The 23,776-nt window shown below is 46.4% G+C and overlaps 2 pseudogenes across 1 annotated transcript in view; both read right to left on the minus strand.

The window, feature by feature from the left end:
* Positions 1-508: 508 nt before the first annotated feature.
* The window catches only part of LOC149334207 (cytochrome P450 4c3-like), a 78,355-nt pseudogene continuing 55,087 nt past the window's right edge, over positions 509-23,776 (minus strand). The window contains exons 9-12 of the transcript XR_016284731.1: positions 18,042-18,215; positions 15,071-15,137; positions 4,699-4,878; positions 509-802 (exon numbers count right to left, since the gene is read on the minus strand). The product of XR_016284731.1 is annotated as a cytochrome P450 4c3-like (transcript). The remainder of the gene's footprint in view (positions 803-4,698; positions 4,879-15,070; positions 15,138-18,041; positions 18,216-23,776) is intronic.
* On the minus strand, positions 7,184-8,717 carry LOC149334208 (uncharacterized; annotated as a pseudogene).

Raw genomic sequence — 23,776 nt, forward strand, 5'->3', positions numbered from 1 at the left:
TTAGAATCTGTTGCCGGGTCCCGATGTCGAGCAGCAAAGTATCTGCATTTCCTTGAGGCAAGATAATAACGGACAGCCGCGGCTCCTCGACACGAAAAGCTGGTGTCGGTCAAAAAGTGGCGACGTTATAAAACATGCGACTCTTCAAAACGGTATGACTTCGTCAAAAGTCTGAAAAAGAAATGTTACCTTGCAATAGTTTATTCTAGTGCTTACAACTGCGCAAACTACAATGGAATAGAATAGGATCTTTATCGAATTTGAATAGGCTGAGACTTCAATCAAAACGAAATAGCGGCAATGCTTTCCAATAGCTCGCATGTTCCTTAGGTCGTTCTTTGATTATCTAAACCATACGTTCTTTCAGGGTGTCTCGTGCACATGGTGCACCAGTTTTCAACCCCGAAAAGAAAGGAGCTGCAGTATAGCTGCAAACGATTTGCTTACGAAGCAGTAACAAGATAGTTAACAATTCAGGCCTAGTCGTGATTTCCGAACACAAAGCAGCTGAGGATAAGGCACCATGTTTATTGTCTTCTTTCATGCTACTCTTCCGTTCCTCCAAAACAGTTCTCGAACTGATGCATCTACTAAGTCAGGAGTAAGTTCAAGACGCGCTTCCAAGTGCTGCTTCCGCTGTTGCGTCACCGCGGCGTGAATTTGATCCTGAGGCCCGTGCGAGGCCGCAGGACAATTTCGGAGACGAGCGCCACCTGGTCCCGCTGATCAAGGGACTGTACACTAAAGCGACGGAGGATGTTGGCCACCACGATCTTCTCCTCGGCCAGCGCGAACCTCTGACCTGGAACACGGAACGCATGAAAAAATTCACAGACAAACAATGTAAACCAAATATTTTAGGGGAATCCCCCAAGGTGGAGTAGATTTGTAATAAGGGAGTAATTACTCATTGACGTCCACCCGAGCGCAGCCATACGGCCACTAAGGAAAGCTATACAGCTTTCACAGAAACTTCGTAGTTAAAGAAAAATTCGTCCTGGTCCGGGGTTCGAACCCGGGACCACCCCCACACCGGAGCAGTCGCTCTACCAATTGAGCTAACCGGGACGGCAAGCTTATGGTAGGGCGAGAGCGAATTGATCTATAACTCGAAGTGGGAACAGTGTTGACCAAATATTTTAGGGGAATCCCCCCCAAGGTGGAGTAGATTTGTAATAAGGGAGTAATTACTCATTGACGTCCACCCGAGCGCAGCCATACGGCCACAAATGAAAGCTATACAGCTTTCATAGAAACTTCGTAGTTAAAGAAAAATTCGTCCTGGTTCGGGGTTCGAACCCGGGACCACCGCCACACCGGAGCAGTCGCTCTACCAATTGAGCTAACCGGGACGGCAAGCTTATGGTAGGGCGAGAGCGAATTGATCTATAACTAGTTATAGGTCCCGGGTTCGAACCCCGGACCAGGACGAATTTTTCTTTAACTACGAAGTTTCTGTGAAAGCTGTATAGCTTTCCTTTGTGGCCGTATGGCTGCGCTCGGGTGGACGTCAATGAGTAATTACTCCCTTATTACAAACAATGTAAGTGATGCTGTAAAGCATGCGCTAGAATTAGTGACCCCACTGTTCACTCTTAGAAAAAAAGGTAGTGAAACGCAGTAACGGCTGCTGATACACCATTTTTTTAGCCCTTACTAACTGTGTACTCTGTTCCTACGAGCTTGTTATACCTCAAGAGAAAATTAAGTAGTAACAAGGTAGTGACTTCTGCGGTTGCTACGTTTTTGGCAGTTACTACACTTTTACTACCTCATTGTAACCCTGGTAGTAACCATTACTACCTTGATCTGGATATGGATGATCGTAATATGCAAATGCATGTATACTAACATTCCTGGTGACACTCCTACTGAATGGCCCATGTTTTTATATAATGAAAAAGGTTTCCTGAATGGCAGCAAATCTAACAATCTAGGACATCTAGCAAATGTCCCGGCAGGTAGTTACTGTTGCTACCTCTCTAGTGGTAGTAAACGTTACTACCTTGCCGTTACTACGTACAGTTACTACATAGTTAGTCATATATGTGATGGTTGTTGCTACCCCAAAATGTAGTAACCTCAACTACTTTCTTTTAGCGTGTGGGGAAGATTTGTGTGGATCGGCGGACTGCCGTACCGCCGATCGAAGGGGCAGAATCTGTGAGTGGCTGCCTGCATATTGCTGCTGGTTTCAACTAGGAACAATCAGTGGACACATTTGCAACCACTCGGGAGGCGGGAGGAGGGCACTGAGTACACGACCGACAGCTTCAAGGAGCAATTGATAATGGAAGGTGTTACATTAACACGCATGAAATTTTGTTTTGACCAAAATTTGGCACACCAGCATTATGCCGATATCTTCGGTTAAAGTACACGAGTTCAACGTTCTGTGGTTTGAAATGGGCTGAGAGGTGCTCTTAGGAGCCAGTAAAATACTCGCGATCTGTATCAACCTTAGCGCGGCCATATGGTAGACAAGTAAAGCTGTGCAGTTTCGTGCTACTACTGCGCTGACAGTTTGATGTTTGGTTCCAGCCATGGAGGACGACGATTTTTATTTTTATTGAAGGAAACCAGCAGACCTTTCTGGGGTTCCTGTATATACGTGGTCACGTGGCACTAATCATTTACCTCATGACAATTTTTTAAGACAAAGGAGATTTCACCAGATGCGTTTGTCTTCCCGCCATGCTTTTACGTAGACAGGATATTACGTCCGGCTCGAAAAATCTATTCACGTAAAGAAAAATATTTGTCCTGGTGAGAACAAGGCGATTTACGCTCCATTTTATTTTCCACATACGTTTTGCACGAAAAACATACTTTTGTCACGTCTCCGATAATAATGTTTTTGTGTTCATTTCTTGGTTCACTAAACTAAAATTCAAGCCAAATGTATTTCTATCGTCTACAGCATAGAAAGCTAGCTAGTCAGTATCCCATTTCTCAAAGACGATCACTCATTAGAACTGTGTGTTATTAGTGTGCGCTTAGCCGACACGTCTGCCTCTGACGCGTTCGTAGTGACCAGTCATTGTACACAAAATGCTTGAACACTTCGGCTCCCGCTTTGCTAAAGGAAGCTGTTGTTCCCCTTTAGCGCCAAGAAAGTCTAGTGGAGAGCAGAGATTTCTGAGAGTCTTCTTTCTCTAAACACAACTCATGTTGCGACTTAAAAAAACCACAAACACTGTTGGAACACATCAGTAACATTGATAACAGATACAGACACAGGAAAACATTTCCGCATAGAAAACGTCACTGAGTGCCTGCTGCTGGGAGGGCATAAAGCCAATTCAGTGGCGAATCACTAACTGCGGCAGCGTACAAAAATCCTTTAAAACGGTGTGACACATGTACTTAGAAAAACAATAAAAAGAGAAATACACGCAAACAGAGAAATATAGCAATTAATTAAGCCCACTAGAGCTACAAAACGTGCGCGCCTGTATTTAAATTAAGCTTTATTTGGAAATTCTGGTGACTAAGTACAGTTCAAGGGGAAAAATATAACCAGCAGTTCTTGCATTGTAATTTGTATTCAAGCATTTAGGTCTTTTGTATACATGTTCGACTGTACATACGTCAGGCGACGAATATATTTATTCTTGAATTGATTTGTAATACGTTTCCGAGCCTTTGTATAATACACCAGCCACAAGAAGTGTCAAAACACACGTTAGAGCTAACATATATAGTTAGTGAATGATCATGGGAAGAAGATGCAGAAAAATTTGAACTCCGCTCCGATGCCCCTTGAATGTAGGCTGTTTTTCATAGAAGCCCGTATGGCTTTTTCTGAACACTAAATTTCTGGCGACATCTTCTTAATGCATTGTGAAGTAAGCATCGAGAATCCGGCAAGCGGGATGAAGGATGTGAAAAATTTCGACCTGTTTTTGATAAAGTTTTCCACCCGATTATATTCTTCCGCGGGCGGCATACGCCAGGTAGAGCGATGGACGCATATTTGGTGGAAAGAACACCGGTGCTCTTTGAACGCCGCGCTTTCCCGCACTTCGGGAGGACCGGAATGTCTCCGCCTCAATTTGGTTTATTGGTTTATTGGGGTTTAACGTGCCAAAGCGACTAAGGCTATCAGGGACGCCGTAGTCAAGGGCTCCGGAAATTTCGACCACCTGGGGTTCTTTAACGTGCACTGACATCTCACAGTGCACGGGCCTCTAGAATTTCACCTCCATCGAAATTCGGCCGCCGCAGCCAGGATCGAACCCGCGTCTTTCGGGCCACCGGCCGAGCGCCGTAACCATTTAGCCACCGCGGCGGGGTGAATTTAAACCTTCAATAGAACATATTTCCTTCTCAAACAGGAGGGTGAAAAGACGAGGAAGATAATTCCAGATAGGGAAGCAAGAGCCACGTGAAAGTAGGCGCAATCTCGGTTTTTCTGAAGCAGTATTGTTTTGTCTGTGAGAAAATTCCGCAGTGTTTCGTTGTGTAAAGAAAGCGCACGTGCCTCAAGCGTTAATACAAAGTACGCATCCAATAAATGGTAGTCTGCGCTGGTGTCCATTTCTCGCCTTCCCTGAAAAAAAGAAACCTGGCAGTTTTGCACCGCTACTGCAGATTGTAGCGCTTACCGGTATCTAAAGTGCCAGCTCTAGTTCAGAGTGAAGAGCCCCACAAATGCGCTTCAGCTGAGAAAGCCAACGACTGGAGTGCCCCACCTACCGATGCAATTCCTCGGACCGGCCGAGAAAGGGATGTAGGCGTACGGGTGGCGTCCCTTGGCGCTCTCCGGGAAGAAGCGTTCAGGGTGGAACTCCTCGGGCTTCGGAAATACTTCAGGGTCCCGGTGCAAAAAGTACGTATCTACGTTGATGATGGAGCCCTTGGGCAGCGTTGTTCCGCCTGGAAACACGAAAGCAGCGACTTTGGGGTCATATAGTTCAAACAGAAAGTATAAGGAAGCAAGTGCGGAGGCAATAATATATGCGGCCCTGTGTATGCCGTGACGATAGCCATATTAGCCTCGAGAATAGATTTAAAAAGACTGCAAGCATATCTGTACAAGGTAAATGAACTCGCTTTAAGCAGTACTGTTTACCAATTATATTTTACAGCGACAGGTGTTAAACGCACATTTCTCAGCTTCTGCGTCGTCGCAGTTGTACTAGTTAGCATTGCCGGAGGCTGAAGACCTAGGGAAAGGAGGAGAAGGAATTCTATGGAAAGAAAAGGCGATCGCAAGAGTTCAGGATTGCGCAACTGGAAGGCGGTTTATACGGGAACGATAGGAACGTAGGTTCCCGTGTAAGATTGAGTTAGAAGGTTGCCGCAGAAAGAGAGCACAGAGAGGGCGGAAGAATGCGTAACCGGAAGATGGCTGCGCCGGCTGGTAACGCGGAAGCCACCTTTGTTATTAGCTAGTTATCTCTAGTGTACGAAATTTTAGGTTCGTTCTAGGTGTATTGCGTATGAGTGCTAGGAATTCTGCACCACTGCACGAGGCGGCAGTATCATTAATCGCTTGCTTGTTCGGCACGATGTAGCCCTTTCGACCCCGGTCGCAGTGGCCGAATGTCTAGAAAGGTAAATATAAAAACTCTCATGCACTGAGATTTCTATGTGTCTCCTCTATCTTGCAGGCTGGCAAAAGCGACGTGAATCAACTTCGCCGAGTCTCCTGTGGTTTGGCGTTGCTTTCAGAAACCACGGAGCATCTCGCTCAGATTTATTCAGTGCTTCAGTGCTTGTTCCTCAGAGGTACGGCTGACACCCCTGCCCACACCAGCTGCGGCTGCGATGAATTGATGAAACAATATGTGCGTACGTTTGTAGTTAGCCCTCAGAAAGAATGAGTACGCTGTACATGAAACCCTTACGATCTCTGCCACCTGAATAGACATGAAATTATTTTAAAGGCGGCTTCAAAGACTGTGAAATTGAAAAGATTCCGGGTGCCAGTTCACTTCCAGAAGTCGTCTTGCTGTGCGATAGGTTACAACTTTGCTACCCACACATTCTCAACAGCCGCTCTTCGTTTTCCATTCTCCGCTCTATCAGTACATATGCCCTGTTGTCTCTGTCTCACTAGAGGGTGCATAACCGATACGTGATTTCGTTAAACGGCTAATTTAGTTAAAACCCTCATGGAATAAATACAAGTAACAAGTGGAAATGAGGAATACAACAGAAATGCAGACGTCATACTCTACAAAAAAATTATTCCCTTGAAATTGCGAAGCATAAAATTTTGAATGAAACTACAATAAGCAAAAACACAACAAATAGAACAATGCAGCTCACTGCTGTCTAAAAGACAATGCACAAAAATAGTTATAGAAACAGTCATCGTGGATCTCAACTCCACCGAATGTAACCATGCTGTGTAATGATATCCTAAAGCTGGCAACACTACTTAAGCCAGACAGTGGCGCGTGCAAATCATTAAATTGCAGCTACGCCGGAAAACAGTAGTCCACTGAGTCCGTGGCAACCGGAATCTTCAGGGACCATTAAGAGCGCCGCTGTAGCACGGCAAAGATTGATCCTCATTGAGAGGTGAGCATGCGTCATGCGATCGAAAGGGTTTCGTTTCCGACAGAGGCCAGCGCGTGATCCGACAGATGGCGTTAGGCGTGGCAACATTTAGTACAAAAAGTTTGGCTGCAGCATGAAGCCAAACTATCATATTGAAGTTGCCGTCATTTTCAAGTAAACCGCGATTGGGAAACACTTATCCAGCACATTCCAATTTACTACAACACTTAGAAAATGAGCGTGAAGCGGCGATAGGCCACGGCTGCTGCCTATCAGAAGCCACCTTCATAACTGCCTTCGCATTCACGTCAGGCATTAGCGCAGTCTACTATGTTATTTTATACATTATGGTTTGGGATCTTCATAGAACATATCGACTGCCCCGTGGCCAATGTCAGGTCAGAGGCCTGGGATATTTCTCGCTGGCATCTTTTATTAATCTTAATAGCTATAATTGCCATTTATTTGCCATTGCTGAAGAATTCGTTGCTGTCATTTATGATATCCTTAATAACAAGGTAACCTGCATCTATTTCTTCCCTCTTTCGTAATCCAAAATATTGCAGTATGTACCCGCCCTTGGCGTGCTACTTATATGTGCTCCTTCTATGATCCTAGGCGTGGGAAGCTCTATGATATCTAATATTACTCCATCTATTCTCCAAAAGCGCTGCTATACGGTACTTCACTTGCGGATCCTTTGAGATTTCATGAAAAACATTGTGCTAACAAAACGGGCACAAAATGGAGTAGAGACATGGACGTACGCTCGTCCGTGTCCCTCCTTCTCCATTTTGTTCGAGTAAAATTTTCTTAGAACTAGTCCATCATGTTGCAACCCGCTAGGGAGCTTCAAACCGGGAAATTCGGCGAGGATGGCGTGGTACGGTGATTGATTTTCGACACCGAGTACTTTGATGCTTGGCTGGTGGGTAGTAGTTCGCTGTCCTGGTGAAGAATGCCCTGTTGTCGCGTCGATGAGATGGTCGTGGAGACAGTCCGGAAGGAGGTTGTAGTGCGCCAAAAAGTATGAGCCGATGACTAGCTCGATGACGTCGGCGATGACAAAATTCCAATGAAGGCCACGGCATAGGTTTTTAAACTGGACGTGCAGGTGGAGCGAGCCGTAAATCTTGATTGTGGACTGGTTTGCTGCGTTGAGCTCGAAAGACGTAGGAGGACGGGTACCTTGAAGGTGGGCTTGTAGGTAGCAGCAGATGTCGGAACCGCTGTCTATAAGGAATCGCTGCTTTGTAATTTGGTCGGTGACGAAGATGCGACGGCCTCCAGGCTGGCAGCTCGCAGCCGTGTCTGGGAGCTGCCGTTGGCGTTTCCCTGATGTCCAGCGGAGCAGGGTGGTCGACATTGTCCTGCTCTGTCCCCGAAGCGTCGATGATAGTAGCACCAGTCGTCGTCACCAGGCTGCTGCGACGGGGTGGTGTCACGGCTTTGCGGGGGCGCGTCGGCAAGTGTTGATCTAGGCGTCGTTGAAGGGAGCTGAGCTGTCGATTGATATTGTCGATGCGGGGCGTACGCTGTCTGGTTTTCAGCGGTTGGGCGACATCCTGGACGGCGGGCGACAACAAGTTGGTGGAGAGGTAGCGTCAGAATTGCCTGGACGTGCGGTACTCGCAGTGCTCGCAGTAACAAAATCTGGACTGCTACGTTGCCCGCGGGAGCACGCATGTGGCGGAGGAGCTGCGAAGGCTACCCTTCGGCAAGTTCTGCGGACTGTAGTTGTCACACCTTCTGGTCTTCCGAAAGTGACAGGCGGCGGATGAGTTCCCTGTTTACGTGTCGGTAAAGGTTGGCCGTTGGTGGGTTGCCAAGGATATCCCGGACCTCATCTGCGTAGCGGGCATCGAGGTGGGGACGACATGATTGCAGCGGGTCCGGTCTTGCGTGGCGTGTGCGAGGGAGAACTGGGCCTCGACTTGGGCGAACCATACCTCGGGCGAGTCAGCCCAAAACGGCGGAAGCTTGACAGCGACCTACCAGACGCCGTGCGGGGCAGCGTGCAGGATGCCGTCTACCGAGGTTGTGACGTCCTCGGCGGAGCCGGCGGAATGCTGCTGCACGGCATCATTGATTTGGCCATGCCGTTCCGGAAGCTGTTGCTCTTGCACGTTCATGGCGATGCGTTCTTGTTCGTTGTCCGGGTCATCAGATGTGGGATGTCGTTTCTGCTGAAGGACGAATCCCAACATAAAAACGTAAAAACTGTTTATTCGATTTGTGGTGGCAGCGGAGGAGCCTACCAACGCTACTCTCGTCTCGTTAGCGGAAGGAAAAATCCGCCCTTCCCAGCCGGGCAGCCTGTTTTGTACCCACTGTCAGCAGCCTGTTTTTGTAGACTCGGGTGACGCAGCAGTGACACTGTGTTTTATCGGTAACGCGCTCCGGCCTGTAGCCGTGTTATGCTGGGCCGGATGATAACAAAGCGGAGTCTGCGCGGAAATATGCGCGGAGTGTGTCGCCACATACTCATGAAACAAGCAAAAAATGATTATTCATTTGCGTAGTGAGGCCAAATGCGAAGTGCGCTTGCTAGGGTTGGGATAGCGATGACAGGTTAATATTTATATATGCGGGATTGGTCATTCCCTCCTTTACCTTTACCGATCCCTGGGAGTCATCATACCACTTGCCACCATGCTCAGCTTTTCTTTCTTTATTATTTTTGTTTACTGTGTTGGCAATTCTCATTAAGATTCTCCATCACCTTTGCCTACGGTTTCCTACAATTCTAACCTTATGCCACATCTCTGCTTTTCAGCCACCGATCCTCCAATCGCTTTTTGCTCACCTCCACTGCAGATTTATTTACATGACCATTGTTATCTTTAAACCCTAGGGCCTCAGAAAGAGTGACTGTGCCTGCATCGACATCCGGATGGATACCATCACATTTGATTATGAGGTGTTCAATTGTTTCCACAGATCTACCACGCACTGCACATGTGTCATCTTCTTCGTTAAATTTCTTTTTGTAGCTGCGCGTTCTAAGACACCCTGATCTAGCTTCAAAAAGTAGGGCACTACCTCTTGAGTTATCACAGAAAAATTCTTTCCTGGTCTGCCTTTTCCAGAATCGATATAGTTCTACACTATGTTTTTTTTCCATTGAATTTATCCAATTTCGAACTTCCGCGTTTTTAACCTTTCGTTTAATGCTCTTTCTTTCTCCGTCCTCATGACCGGCATACTTACTGGTTAGTTTTCTAGTTCTTTTCCGCCACTGTGAGTCAACGTTCTTTCTGTATAAATATTTAAATACCTTAGCTGCCCATCTGTTATCGTCCAATTTCCTCAGGCGTTCTTCATATAGTATTTTACTCTTAGCATCGCGTGCTTCGAACGATGCCCAACCCAGATAAATGTAGTAAGTAGCGCCATCTACACACATGCCCGTGTACTAAATAATCACAGTTAAAAAAAATAACGAGTGTGGCGCTGCTAAATATTTACAATCAGGAGGTGTTCACGAGAGGGAACGATAGATCTACGATGTTTGCACGGTTCCCTTGATTTTGCCCTATGTAGTGTGTGTCGAACTTCCAAGCAGATTTCCGCCATATTGCTTTGCTGGATTGTTTTGTAGCGTAAAGCTAGTAAAGCCACACTACGCGGGTCAGAGCCGAGTTTTGCGCGAGTGTGCGCCGCCTGTTATGCGCATGCGCGAGAACCGCGTGACGCCACGAGAGGCGCAGGTCCGCAGGTGCGTCGCCTCCTTGCCACAGCCGGTGCGAGCTCCTCGCTGCCGGCGCCGCAGGCGTGCGCTCCTCTCCGACGCGTGACCTCGTGTTTACGACAGTTGCGCCGCGCGCTACTGCGCATGCGCGAGGAGGGTGCGCGGAGAAATGACGGTTGCGCTCAACATCTAAGCTCTGGTAAGCTAAGGAGAGTCGAGCCGCTGCCAAACGCCGCAGAAAACTGGAAAATGTAAATTCTTCCGATCCCGAGGTTGTCGCCTGGCAGTTCGCCGTTGAGCAGCCAAGGCGAGACGTGCGGCCGAAACACCGGAGCGCTTTACACTACGTATATCCAGGCATAGCAGAGCTAAGCCACTGGCAATTTTTTTCACCTGACGCTACGAAACGCATTCTGGGCGTCGTATTATTTTTCGAGGACAGCTTTGGGATTGCTAAAGCGACAGGAAAGGGAAGAGACAGGCTTTCGCTTCGTGCTGCCGGTTGTTCGTTGTTCCGGCTAGCGCTGTGGAGCGGAAGTTGGAGAGCGCTCGATTCGCCTGTACTCAATGCACCAGTTCGGCAAAGTTCTGCGGCAGCGGCGGTGCGGCGGGTGTGTACCTCTAGTTCCGGCCCTTTGAACGCAGTTTGGCACTGTTTGCTTCCAAAACGGATGGTCGATTGCAGGCCTGGTCGTCGCTAGGCTTTGCGATGCCAATGAATTGCAGCCAACTGTTTACAGCCTACATCAGCGGCAGCCAACATCTCGTATCTCATGAAGAAATGTGCAAACAGCACACCAAAATAACATGTTGCCATGAACCAGCCTCGATCCGTTTCTTTGGAGAACTCGAGCAGCGTTCTAGCTTGTCGACGAGTGAAAGTTACTTGAGTCTCCGCCGTTTATCACAACCCGCAAACCATCATCTGCTTCCATGGCGGCTGCAGCTGCACTATTTCAGCACTAACCATGGAGCAGGTGCAGTTTTCCTGAACTAGACTCGCACTTCTTTCAAACGAATGCCGTGGTTCAGAGGGCGCCATGTTCCACCGCTGAAACGAATCCATGTGGTATATAAGTCGGGTAGAACTCAAGAACGAAACAGCACATGCCCTTCAAAGGAGACCACCCAGCCAAGCGCGTCGACCGAGAAGTTTTCTGTTCGGTCTCCAAAGGTGCGCCGCGACAGCACCGGTGGAGACCGAACAGCACCGGTGGAGACTGATGCTGCCACGACCGTCTGTTGCCGAATATGACCCCACCTGTAACATTCAGCGCTTTTGCGCAAAAGACGCTCTTGCGCGGACATATGCGAAAGGTGAGCAGCCCAGCCCTCTCCCCCCACCCTTCCCCTTTAGTGGCCAGTGCAGCTGAGACAATAAACGGGGGCACCACACCGACTAGTACCTTCGCCTTTCTCCCTGTCTTTTCCCCTGCTCCAGCTCAGGTGCTCCTAGAGACGATGGCGGATGCCGGGGCAGCAAAATCTTTTCCTTTCTTTTTGCGTTATTATTCTTTTAGCCTTATCCCGAACAAAGGACATCCACCCTCGGCGACACGGGGACAAAGCGCCGACTCCTTCGCACTCTTTCGCAGGCTTGGCTGCATGCACAGCCACACAAATCGACGTGATTGGCTGGAGAGCTCCCTTTGAGTTGCGTGTGCCGCTTCGTTCTTTAGTTGTAACCGACTATAGTGCTGAGAAGTCCCCTTTTCGGGAACTGGCACAAAGGACCGCCCGCTCCCCTTGCTGCGCGCCCCTCCTGCAGGCGGGGTAGACTACCGCCGCAGGAAAAGGAATTCTCGGAAAATGATTACAAGCACGTTATAAGCGCTGTTTACATGACGGGTTGAGTTGAAGATTTGAGCTGAAAACCGGTTACTGGGTTCATGTAAACACCTAAGAGTCGGGTCCGGGAGTCGAGGGAGCGAGTCAACTCCGCTGCAGGGGGTGGGTTGACTCACTCGACCCCAACAGCAGATAGCAAGTAAACCGGTCTGAGTCGAGTTAGTGGAAGGAGAGGTGATAAATGCGAACTAGGGGTGTGCGAATATTCGAAATTTTCGAATATAATTCGAATATTATATTTTTAGTATTCGTATTCGATTCGAAATCCAGGTATTCGTGTTGTCTCGAATATTCGACCCGACGCGAATAATCGTATCTAGCCGAATATTAATTGTGAGCACCGGCGTTCATTTCGGTCCGCAAGCCCTATTGACAGAGACATAACAACAAGGCGGCGCCCACAGCAATGCGCATTCCTTCCTCCAAGGGCCATGCCGTAGCTGACTGCGCTGGTGAGCTTCTTTGTGGCTATACCTGCGAAGCTGGTATAGCCAGAGCTGTGCACGAAGTACCTTGCAATACGTGCCAGTTCAGTGCCATGTGAGAGGGCATTTTCTGTGGCTGGAGGAGTCGTTTCAGCTAGAAGGGAACTACTTCTGCCTGACCATGTGGAGCAGCGGGTTTTCCTTCACGACAACCTTTTATGTTCATCCCAGCAACGCGCGTTCGTGCTGATGGCAAGCTAGCCTTAATCAATGCTGTGTACCAGCCATCTTCTCTGATACTTCCACTCTTCTAAGAATAATGTTCGAGACTGATACTTTTGTGCAGCCACACGTACCTTTTGTGTTCATTTAATTATCGATAGTTTAACTGTGATGTTCTTGAGTGCTCAAATAAATGTTTTGTAGTGGTTAAATGTGTCTGTCCTTGATTATTCGATATTCGATTCGATATTCGGAGCCAAGTATTCGTATTCGATTCGTATTCGAAGAAATTGATATTCGCACACCCCTAATGCGAACGTGTTATTCGCTTGCGCCGTAGCGCCTCCGAGGCAGCCGTGCATGCCGCAATCTTCCAAGCTGCCACTGCCCTTTCCCGCTGCGCCGCTCTACGCTTTGTGCCGCTGCTGTTGAAGCGGTCGCGACTCGCTAAAATCGAGTTCATGTAAACATGCAGTCAAGTTGGGCTGACCTTGCTCAACTCGATCTCCTGGCTCGACCCGCCGAAGTCGGGTTCATGTAAACGAGCCTATAGTTTCCTGACAATAGACGGTGTGAAAATAGCAGCTGTTCCTTCAGTTTCCAGGTACGCGCGCGTGGACACGCACGCATACACACACACATACGCGGGCGCACTTTTTCAATCTTTGATCCAACCAAATCGAGGCAAATCGACGCAAGGCAAGAAAGATATACATTTCAGCACGCGATGGAAAATTCTGGAGGGTATAAGCAACCTAATGATGCAAACTGGATGCAAGAAAGACGTACGTCTAAAATGAATAAGAGCACGCAGTTGAGGGTCCAAACGAGAGAGGAGAAGGGGTCGCCCTAAGTGCCTACAGAACTATCGCTTTGTAGCCGACCCCTTTTTTTTTGGCAGCGTTCCTGCACACCTCGCCCCCCCCCCCCCCCCCCGTCCCCCCCCGCTTCTTCTTCGTACAATGTCTATAAAAAAGTCTCGAGTCCGCCTCGTGAATGGTATGCCTCTGTATACTGCATTTTTGTGAACCTTGGCAAAATTCCGTCTAAGTTGATCGGAATTGGTGGCAAGGTGCCGCCGCATGTACAACGAATATTCTGAGCTAAACACGTTTCGACACCCTGCAATGCTAACCCTCTCAATAACAATTTCACGTCTCTTGCGCAATGTCGATTCATCTCAAGGGTAAACAGAAATTGACAATTGCCCAGTTCTCTCTGCCTTTTTCTTTACAAACCATAGTTTATAAAGTTGTACAGGCATCCGCTGAGCGTTGACGAAATTGTATAGCTGTCTTTGTTATAATTTTCTTAACATAGATCAATACCATTTGATAAAAAAATATTTTTTTTCAGCGCTAGAGTTTGCAGGTTACACTCTAGACCAGGAGTGTTCCGACTACTACTAATATTACTATGCATCAACAGTGACGAAATGATTGCACGCGCACAAGACGAGGGCAGAAGGAAGGACACAAGAAAGGCACCGATTTCAACTATAAGGTTCATTGAAAAAAAAAAACACTAGAAATATATACATGGGACATAAACATAAATAATTTGCTTTATATCACACCTTCCTTGTTTTTGTAATTTGCGCTGTGCAATTATGTCGACCATTATCACTAACTCTCCCAAGTTTCCACTGTATTGACGTTGTGTCTTTTGCGATGCGGACTGGGCGGCATTATTTTTTTTCTTTTTCTTTGCTCCCACTAATATAAGCCACGACATTGAAAACAGTAAAGTCTGTAGTCGGGTAAAAGTCAAGAACGAAACGGCACATTCCCTCAAAGGAGGCCGTCCAGATAGTAACATCGACGGTACAGCTTTCTGTGGCTACTCAGCCAAGGCTAAACAAGAGATGGAAGGAAACGGTCCTCTGTTCCCGTGCTGGGCATCCTTATTCGGAACAAGGATCATTCCACCTCTGACGCCGTTTGGACAAAGACGGTACCTTTTTGCCCCGGCTCTCCTACTTTTTCCCTTCACCCTTCCGGAACCATAGACCGAATAAAGGAAGCCCCACTCTCTTTGGCTTTGGCAAGGGACAGGCAGAGAAAGAAGCATGCGGAACCACCCCAGCCAACACCTCCCCCCACGCACGACGGGGACTAGCAGCCGGATTTGCCCTGGTTCGTTTGTAGTCCTCTTAAGGCAGGCGCAGGAGCTAAAGAAAAGCCTTCACGCAGCACGGGTCAAGAAAGGACCGGACACGTATCTCAACATCTCAACCAAAACCAGTCTCGGGTCGCTGGGGGCAAGACGGGTAGACACTTTCTCAGTGATGGATCAGTGTCGTAGCCTGGTGGCAGAATATGAACTAATTGCAAGATGGCACTAAAAATATGAATGGCAGAAATACGTCTCTTACCCACTGTGAAAGGTTGTTTGCAGGCTCTAGTAATGAGCGGCACGGACGGGTAAATGCGCTGGCATTCCTGCGAGGAGAACGGGCATAAATGAAGAAAAACACAGGAGATTAACAAGATCATTGGGTGAGATGGACGTATTAACTGCCTGGAAGAAAGCAAGGTTCACGCTGAGCAGAGCAAAATATGGTGTCTTCGACAGATGAAGAAACCTATTAACAACACGAAGATACGAGAAATTGCTGAGCAACGGCAGAGCGCTATTTCGAAGTCGGCAGCCAACCTGAACAGTCAAGGGTACTGGCTCAGATGTGAAGCCAACGTTCGCCACCAGGTTGGGCGGAAGCTGGCCACCACACACGGCTTAATCGCGTGCTTAAGACTGAGCGCATACTGTTCTCTAAATGCGGCTTCGGAAATGGGCAGATACAACGTGAAGTCCTTCTCAGGAGAAATCAGGCCATAGCTGAAGGCTGCACGAAAATTCAGCGTTAACAGCCCGTCTGTGTCTACTGTAGGATATGGGCCTCTCCCATATCCCTCCAATTAACTCTGTCCTGTGCCAGTTGCGCCGCATATCATCGCGGCAAACTTCCTAATCTCCTCTGTCCACATCACATTCTGCCGTGTACTGCCAGCGCTTTTCAGCAAGGATAGGTGGCTGCGTTGCTGAGAAAATCGAGAGTGAAACTCGCGGTGTGCCCTCATATTCCCGGACCCCCGAACCCAGTGAGGGTAACATCATGATTGTAAATCGTGTATCCAGAGCTTTCGGCCAGTTAGAGGCACCGTTTCCGAGCATGAAAGCCATTCAGAGCTTCCGGGTCGCAGCCTTCTGCGTACAACGACTACACGCGGGCTTAATGGAGAAAAAATTAACGAGAGCACCTGACTACTTGCGTGCTCTGAAAGCGATAACATTGTTTATTTATTTCCTTTTATTTTATTTTTATTTAAACGTTTTACTCTTGCTTTCTAATCACACACATACTCATTAGCATACAGTCGTAAGGCAAATCATATACCATGTTAACCATTGTTTCCCATGAAGCAAAGCAGTTTTGTGGCCTGCTTGCTTCGGAGACTGAAAGTTCTGCGATGACTTCCCCGCACCCCCAAAGAAATTTCATTTTTCTTTGATACCGCTGTGACGTCAACTGGGATTCCTCTGGCTCCTGCTGCCAGTTCACGCCAACGCCGTTCCGTTGCCGATGAGAAATATAATGATTTCGCACTTTTATAAAATACAAGACCAAATTCTGTGCACTGACTGGCAGAACCACACGCCCTTGCCAGTTATGGCCCAAGTCACCCCACTGGGCGACGCCGGCTCCAATCTCATCGGCGCTCCAATTTCAATGGACACGAAATTCTACACGCCCGTACTGTGCCATGTCAGTGCACGCTAAAGAACCTCAGGTGGTCGAAATTTCTGCAGCCCTTCACTACGGCGTCTCTCATAGCCTTAGTCGCTTTGGGACGTTAAACCTCATAAACGAAACGAAATAAATCCAAACCAATGTCATTGGCAGCTAAAGCGTGCAAGTTATCCCTTGTCGCCAGCGATCAGCTAAGACCTCTTTCTGCCATTTATGTCCAACACTGGCCCTCTAGCAATTAGCAAGTTCTCGTCATTCAGTGCTTTCAAGCATTTAGGCCCATAACGGGAACGCTAGCCCAAGCAGGATCAGTTCCCGAGCTCTCTGCTTCCGTCGTGTTCCTCACGCGGTTAATAAATTTCGGCGCAAGGAGGATTGTCAGTAGAAGTAATGTTCCAGTCGTAGCTGGGGATCGAGCCTACTGAGGTAGGCTAGGCCCGACGCAACTTTCCCAATACATCCAGTGCAGCACTTGTGGAGAACCTCTGATGGCGGGCCAATTAGGTAGCTCACCAGCGTCAAGTTGCCTTCACGTGCGTCGAGTGGTGGTGCAGTTAGGTGTAGCTCCAGATGTGAGCGTTTGGAATTGTTTAGGTTAATTTCTTTTTAGTCCCTCATTTATGTTCCCATCATTTAATAAATCATTTTATGTGTTAGGGCTCTTTGACGGTCATTTCTGTCAACTAAAAATCATTTTCTGCGCTGTTAAACTGTATTTTGCGTTGCTCCTAGCAACGTTATAATGCACACAAGGTTTTTCTATAATTAACGCTCCCGAACAATCTCTGCATGCACATGAGCATTTAAGGCACGAATAAAAATATAGTTGAGTACGGCAGTTTGAAGACAGTGTGTCTCCGTGTGCTCGCGCAATTCCTGAACACACTGTGTACGTGCGATTATATACCACTGTGGTTTAACATGATATCATAAAACATTATTTATTTCTGTTTTCGAACATCTAGTACTAAAGTTATATATCTTACACACTTCATTAACCAGTCTGCGTTGCCGCATTGCACTGTCTTTCGTACATTTTAGTGGTCAAGAAATTCTACCAAAGAAATGACGCCATTCAACCTGTTTCATCTAAAGCCACTGACATGCTAAGACACCTACGCCAAAACTAATTTTTTCTTTGTACCAGTATTAAGACTAGGGCCTCTGCACACAAGCTACCTCCGTTCATATCTTGAATACGCATCAGCAGCATAAGACCCTCATCATTCAATACAAAGTGTTGCTTTAAAGCCAGGCGTTGAAATGCTGTACGGCGTCGCAGCATCAGCGCAAGTAGGCGAACCCGACGCTAATAAAAATTAGCAACAACGCGAAAGAAGAATAGCTGCCAGTTACTTGAGATCTGAAGACGAAGGAATTGATTTTTCCTGGTAAATGTAGCAGGAGAGTCACACTATTCAAGAAATGAAGGCCCTCGGAAGTGGCTCAGAGCCTCGCGAGGAAGAGCCAACTTACCCACATCACAACGCCCGCTATTTTCACCCTTTCTTGTTTATATTTTTGAGAATCTCTCTTCGGCGCACTCTGAACATTATTGTCTTTTTAGAATTCATCTGGAACCGCAATCTCTCACCTTGAGCGCGCACTCGAGGTACGTCATCTGCTTCAGGTCCTCGGAGGTGACGTGGCGCTCTCTGTCCTCTCCGAAGATTAGGTCCAGCTCCTCGTGTATGAGTTGCTGCTCCTTCGGATGGTGTCCAATGAGGAACAGCGCCCAGCTGATTCCCATCGCAGTCGTGTCGTGGCCCTGGAACGGGAGGTGCAGAGAACTGTTACGGCTGCCTCATAATCATGTTTATTATCATAAGCTTAACTACTCCCATTGAAGAACAAAGGCCTCGCACAGATCTCTAAAATTATCCTGGTGAATTTCTAGCTGCGGCCCGCAAACATTCTGTCGCCACCTGCTACGCTTTCCTTTTCGGCTACATTGCCTTCGCCTTGCATGCCCTGCCCATTTTTTTTTATTTTGACATGAATTGCATGAACTTGCGTTTCTTCTCAGACGCACCCCGCTCACTTCATGTGTCCTAACGCTGCATCAGTCTCTTTCCTCTCCATAGGTCGCTCCTTTGTCCTGAATTGAATGGCAAGCCTCTTCGTTAGCCTCCGCATTTCACCCCATTCCTCAGTACCGGTAGTATATCTTGCAATAAACAAGTGAAAAGCTAAAAAAATAACAATGTATTCATCGAAGGATAACAATAATTTCGCAATAGAAATTGTAGACTTTAAAATAGTTGGTGTCGACTTCAGAAAAAAATTTTCATGGGAGGCCCAAGTTGATGGTATCATAGAGAAATTTTTCTCGAGTCGCTGACTTCCCTAATATAAAGAAACATATAATCCCTACCAAGATTAAAATCCGCACACACTATCCACTGTTCCACTCACACATAAAATACTGTTACTTGGACTGGAAAACGACCATCCTAAATAAAATGCATCAAATATATCCAAAGCAGAAAAAAAAAGCTAAGAAATATTGCTAACGTGCTTTAGTATAACCGTACGCCGCTTCCGCTTTTTCAGAAACATAACGTAATGGCCATATACGATACGTGCACTTACCACTTAGGTACAGCCTATAAAAAGGAAATAAAAACAATGACAGTTTCTTCAGCGAACCAGCTTCCGTATAGAAAATAGTAGCACATCAATCTGCCCTTAACTCACACATGTGGAATCCGGTGCTCTGTAGCGCAAATTATGGCAGGCAAATGATACTGTATCACCTTTCAAAGTTGTTGAATTCACTTAATAGGCATGGCCTTCAACTCGCATGAACATTGAAAGATGATATCAGAGTAGTTTGATCCGCGACTGAACATCTTTCTTCTTGATACGCTCTTTTTCAGGCTGCATTTTCGCACTCTTGATATATTTACTCTCTACGAGGAAATGCTTTGTTCGTTTTACTTGCCGTGATCGTGATTCTTTTCCCTTTCTGTCAAACCTGAATTTTATTGCTTAATATGTGGCATTTTGTTGTATTTTCTTATTTTCTGATTGCAAACATTTCCCACGTGTTCAGAGCTTTGCACTTTTACCTTAAGTCTCCATATTTTGCTGCAGCTAGGAACAAAATCGTTTTTTTTTTCCGCAAAGAAAGTGTGATTTCAATTTCTCTTTAAACTGGCAAATTTCTGCGCTTGTTCATGGCCAATGTTGCCGTTTTGGTCTGTGATTGTTGAAGGCCCATGATTGTGATCTGTCGTTAAGTGCACCTTTATCTTCCACCGGTGCTACGCTGTTCTGCTGATGGGGGGAGGCAGCTCGTCAAGCCCATCACTCGGCTTTTCTCCCTGCCTTCCCCAATCAATAAGACAGAGAAAAATTATTGATGTTGTTGTTATAATTATTATTATTATTATTATTATTATTATTATTATTATTATTATTATTATTATTATTATTATTATTATTATTATTCATGATGGTTTTATGATTCCAGAAATGACTCTGCTAAAACGTGGCAGCTGGTAAATGAACTGCGCGGTTACAAGCCTCGTGACACACAAGGGATTATCGAGCGAAATTTTGGCCCTGTAAGCAAGGATCTTGCAGATGGATTTAACCTGCATTTTTCATCCGTGCGTACTCTTGAATCCCTGAGTGTTTCTTCATCGGCGCGCATGCGTAATGTCGCAATCTCTGAGTCAGCTTTTCTGCCTGAAATGAGCGAAACTGATATGCGGGAAATTTTGATGTCGTTCAAAAAAAGAAAGTCCGCTGGCATCGACGGCATTCGTATGGATGATATTGTTAGAAATTTCGAGGTCCTGAAAAACGTGCTTCTCTGTACGTTAAACACTATCATTGCGACCGGCAAAGTCCCCGACTCTATGAAACGTGCAAGAGTTATCCCTGTGCCTAAAAAGGGTGATTCATCAGAAATTAAAAACTATCGTCCGATATCTGTGTTGCCTTGTTTAGCGCAAATTTTAGAAAAACATGCGTCCAGAGTTATGCACAGTTTCCTGGATTCACATCAAACGATTGCAGACAATCAGTACGGATTTGTGGCAGGAAAGGGCACACTGAGCCTGCTGGAAGACGTCTCGGACCTGTTGCACTCTACTCTTGAACTGAATCAGGTTGCCTGTGGTCTGTTCTTAGATGTGTCCAAAGCATTCGATTCAATAGACCATCAAATACTGCTTCAAAAATTGCATATTTATGGTTTCCGTGGTCATTTCCTTGACTTTTTGAAGAGTTACTTGTGTCATCGTACTCAACTTGTTTGTATAGGAAAAAAGAGGAGCTCCCCCGTAGAACTTAGGTGGGGTGTTCCGCAGGGGTCTATTCTATCACCTTTGTTATTCAATATTTTTGTGAATGACTTGAAACAAAGCATTACTTCATCTAACCCGTACCAATATGCAGACGACACACTTCTTATTTCTCGCCACAAAGACTATTACGCCTGTGTTGAGCTGCTCCAAAAAGATGCGACTGCCGTATTAGACTGGTATGACTCAAACCTAATCAGTATAAATAACACAAAGACCCAACTAGTATGTTTTAGAAGCCCTCCGAAGATTCTCAACTTAGATGCTCCTCTAAGGCTACATTCCTCTAACTGCTGTTCCTGTCAATGTTCACCGGTTCCCTATGAAGAAATGGTAAAGTACATGGGTATTTATCTAGACTGTGACTTAAGTTGGCGCTCTCACCTATCTTATGTTTGTAAACAGCTGAGAAGTGTGTCTTGCCTTTTATACAATGTCAAATTATACACGCCTGTCTCGGTTAGAAGGGTGATACTTCACTCATTAGGCTACTCAGTGTTGCGATATGGTATTTGCTGTTTTTTTAACTGTGCGGAATTTTGGAAAACGCGGGTAAATAATTTGTTAAAGAGTGCGTTAAAAAGTGTAGCGTACAACACTTCTGTGCCTAAGGAGGATTTGGTCCTTAGCTTTAGTTTCCCAAAATTTAACAATGTCTTTCTTCAGTATGCTGCCGTCAGACATATGTGGACTAACGAATTCAAAGTTGCTCGGTCATCTGGTCATAACCTCCGTTCTGTCTCCACCTATGAACTACCAATTACTAGAACTAAATACGGAGAAAGCCAGCGCTGCTTTTATGTCCCCGCAATATTTAACAGTCTACCTAATGAAATAAAGGTACTGAAGAATAAGAAGGCAATAAAGAAAGCCCTCATAACCTACACTGTCTTAAAGGAAAAGACAGTATAAAGGAAGAAGTGCTCCAGATTTGTTTTCTTGTGTTCTTAGGGTATAACGCTCTCATCACCTTCTTTTTTTTTTTTCGGTTTTAGTAAGTAACCTAAAGCAAACCACTTGATCATTTCCTGTTGTTAATGACTTTATTGTGTTTCCTTGAAGTGTTTTTTTCTTTTCCTTGTGCATTGTCAATTTGAAATGTTTTTCCTGAGTAGGAAAAAAAGAGATTTGCCGCCTGCTGCCGGGTTTTGCCCAACAAGCCACTGATGGCTTTGGCATGCCCGGAATTGTATTGTATTGCCTGACAGGAAATAAAATTATTATTATTATTATTATTATTATTATGATTAATATTATTATTATTATTATTATTATTATTATTATTATTATATAGCTGTTATTTTCTTCGTGAAGGGTACTGGTAAGTTGCTTTTTCTTCCCGTTACTGTTGAACTTTACTTTGGCTTCCTGCATAATGTTTCAGCCCCACCGTGCTGCATTCCCTGCCTAGGTCACTGGTCATGCTGTAAGGCCGCCGCTCATTTCCAGCTACAACCACTTTGCAGGGCGCTGCCCCCGCGGAAGTGGCGGTCCATTATAAACGGCAGCCGTCCCAAGCACAGTGCAGGTGGGGAGTTAGACATGCTCTTTTGAGGCACCGCACCGCTGCTATCTTCACGTGGCGGCCCCCTCACGCCGGAGGTCATTGTCAGAAAGGCACCCAAGGTCGCACAAGTGCCTACGCTGCCGCGGGGCCTAGCCGAGGAGTCTTTGAGGGACGGTGATTCCAACTACGGTGTCTCTATCAATGTGTGGGGAAAACAGGAACCCTTCGGTAGCTGGTTTGCCGAGCCGACAAAGAGCGCCCAGGAAAGGACGATGAGAGCGTTTTTTTTGGCGATATGGGGAACGATATCCACTCCTCACTCTTATCCGCCCGCTCATCGATCACTCTTGTCCGAGCGTCCCACCGTTTGTGCCGTACCGGCTTCTCTCTCATCTATTGTTTGCATATGACACGCACTGATGACAGGGGGTACGCATCTGTGCCAAGAACTTAACTTGCAGTGCGAATGGAGAGGGGGGCGGCGGTGTGCCTGGGACAGGTCGGAAGGAGAGACCCAACGGGAGAGGATGTGCATGCTCTTACCGAAGAGAGAGTGGTGTTGAGTTTGTTTTTGATATTGTTTTCTTAGCGAGACCCTGGGTTTGAGGCTGATCCCAACCCATGGGGTAGGTCTCTGTTTGATTGGAGAATTGATGCTTGGGGCGGGCCACTGGAAATGACCGCCCCTATTTCTTTGTTTGTTACGGTTATAAAAGCCGAACCGAACGAATGGAGTCCAGCCTGAGCTGGGGCTCCGTGCTTAGCATGTAACATTCTGCTACTTAGGCTCTAACCTGTAGTAAAGTAGCGCAAAGTTTGTATTTCTTGTAAATTCATTTCTGCTGTTCCCAGTTTTAATCTCTGTACCTGTTTGTTGTAAATATATGCTCTTCTATCTGTCATCATCCACAAGAATGTCTCCTGGTCTTCCCCAACGCCCAATTCACTAGAGGAAGGATCTGGGAACCTTCCTTCGAAGTAACGAACAAAAGAAGATCTATAAAATCTTTACTCGTGCTTCGCAACTCGTCCCTGCAGATACTTAGTGGGGCAGTACTTAGGAAAGCGAAAGAATATTGACAAGGCAGTCACCGCTAACTTTCTGTATACTACCTTTCGCCATGTGATCAAAAGTGCCAGCGAGATCGTGTCTCTCTGCTCGATATCCTTCATGAGTGGAATTTTGCCGCTTTTTCTATGAATACTATTTTGCTGTGCTGCCTCTGTAGATATTTTCCAGTACATTGACTCTTCTGCACCGCGTTTCCCCAATGCCTGCATGATTTCCTGCCATTTCGACTCAGTCAAATGCTTTTTCGTAATCTATGGTTATAGGGGTAATTATGTATGGTTTGCTTAACCGAGGCGTATTTCTCAATCACTGGATTAATGGTGTGGATACTGACGCAATATCGTTAAAGGCCCCGTTACGCAGAAAATCCGGCGTCGGCGTGAAAAACCACGACCACTACTCTGGCTGTTGGTGTCCAGAAAGCAACATGTGAGAGA

Source organism: Amblyomma mixtum, chromosome 8, assembly GCF_055824585.1.
Source record: "Amblyomma mixtum isolate Tamu chromosome 8, ASM5582458v1, whole genome shotgun sequence".
Classification (NCBI taxonomy): Eukaryota; Metazoa; Arthropoda; class Arachnida; order Ixodida; family Ixodidae; genus Amblyomma; species Amblyomma mixtum.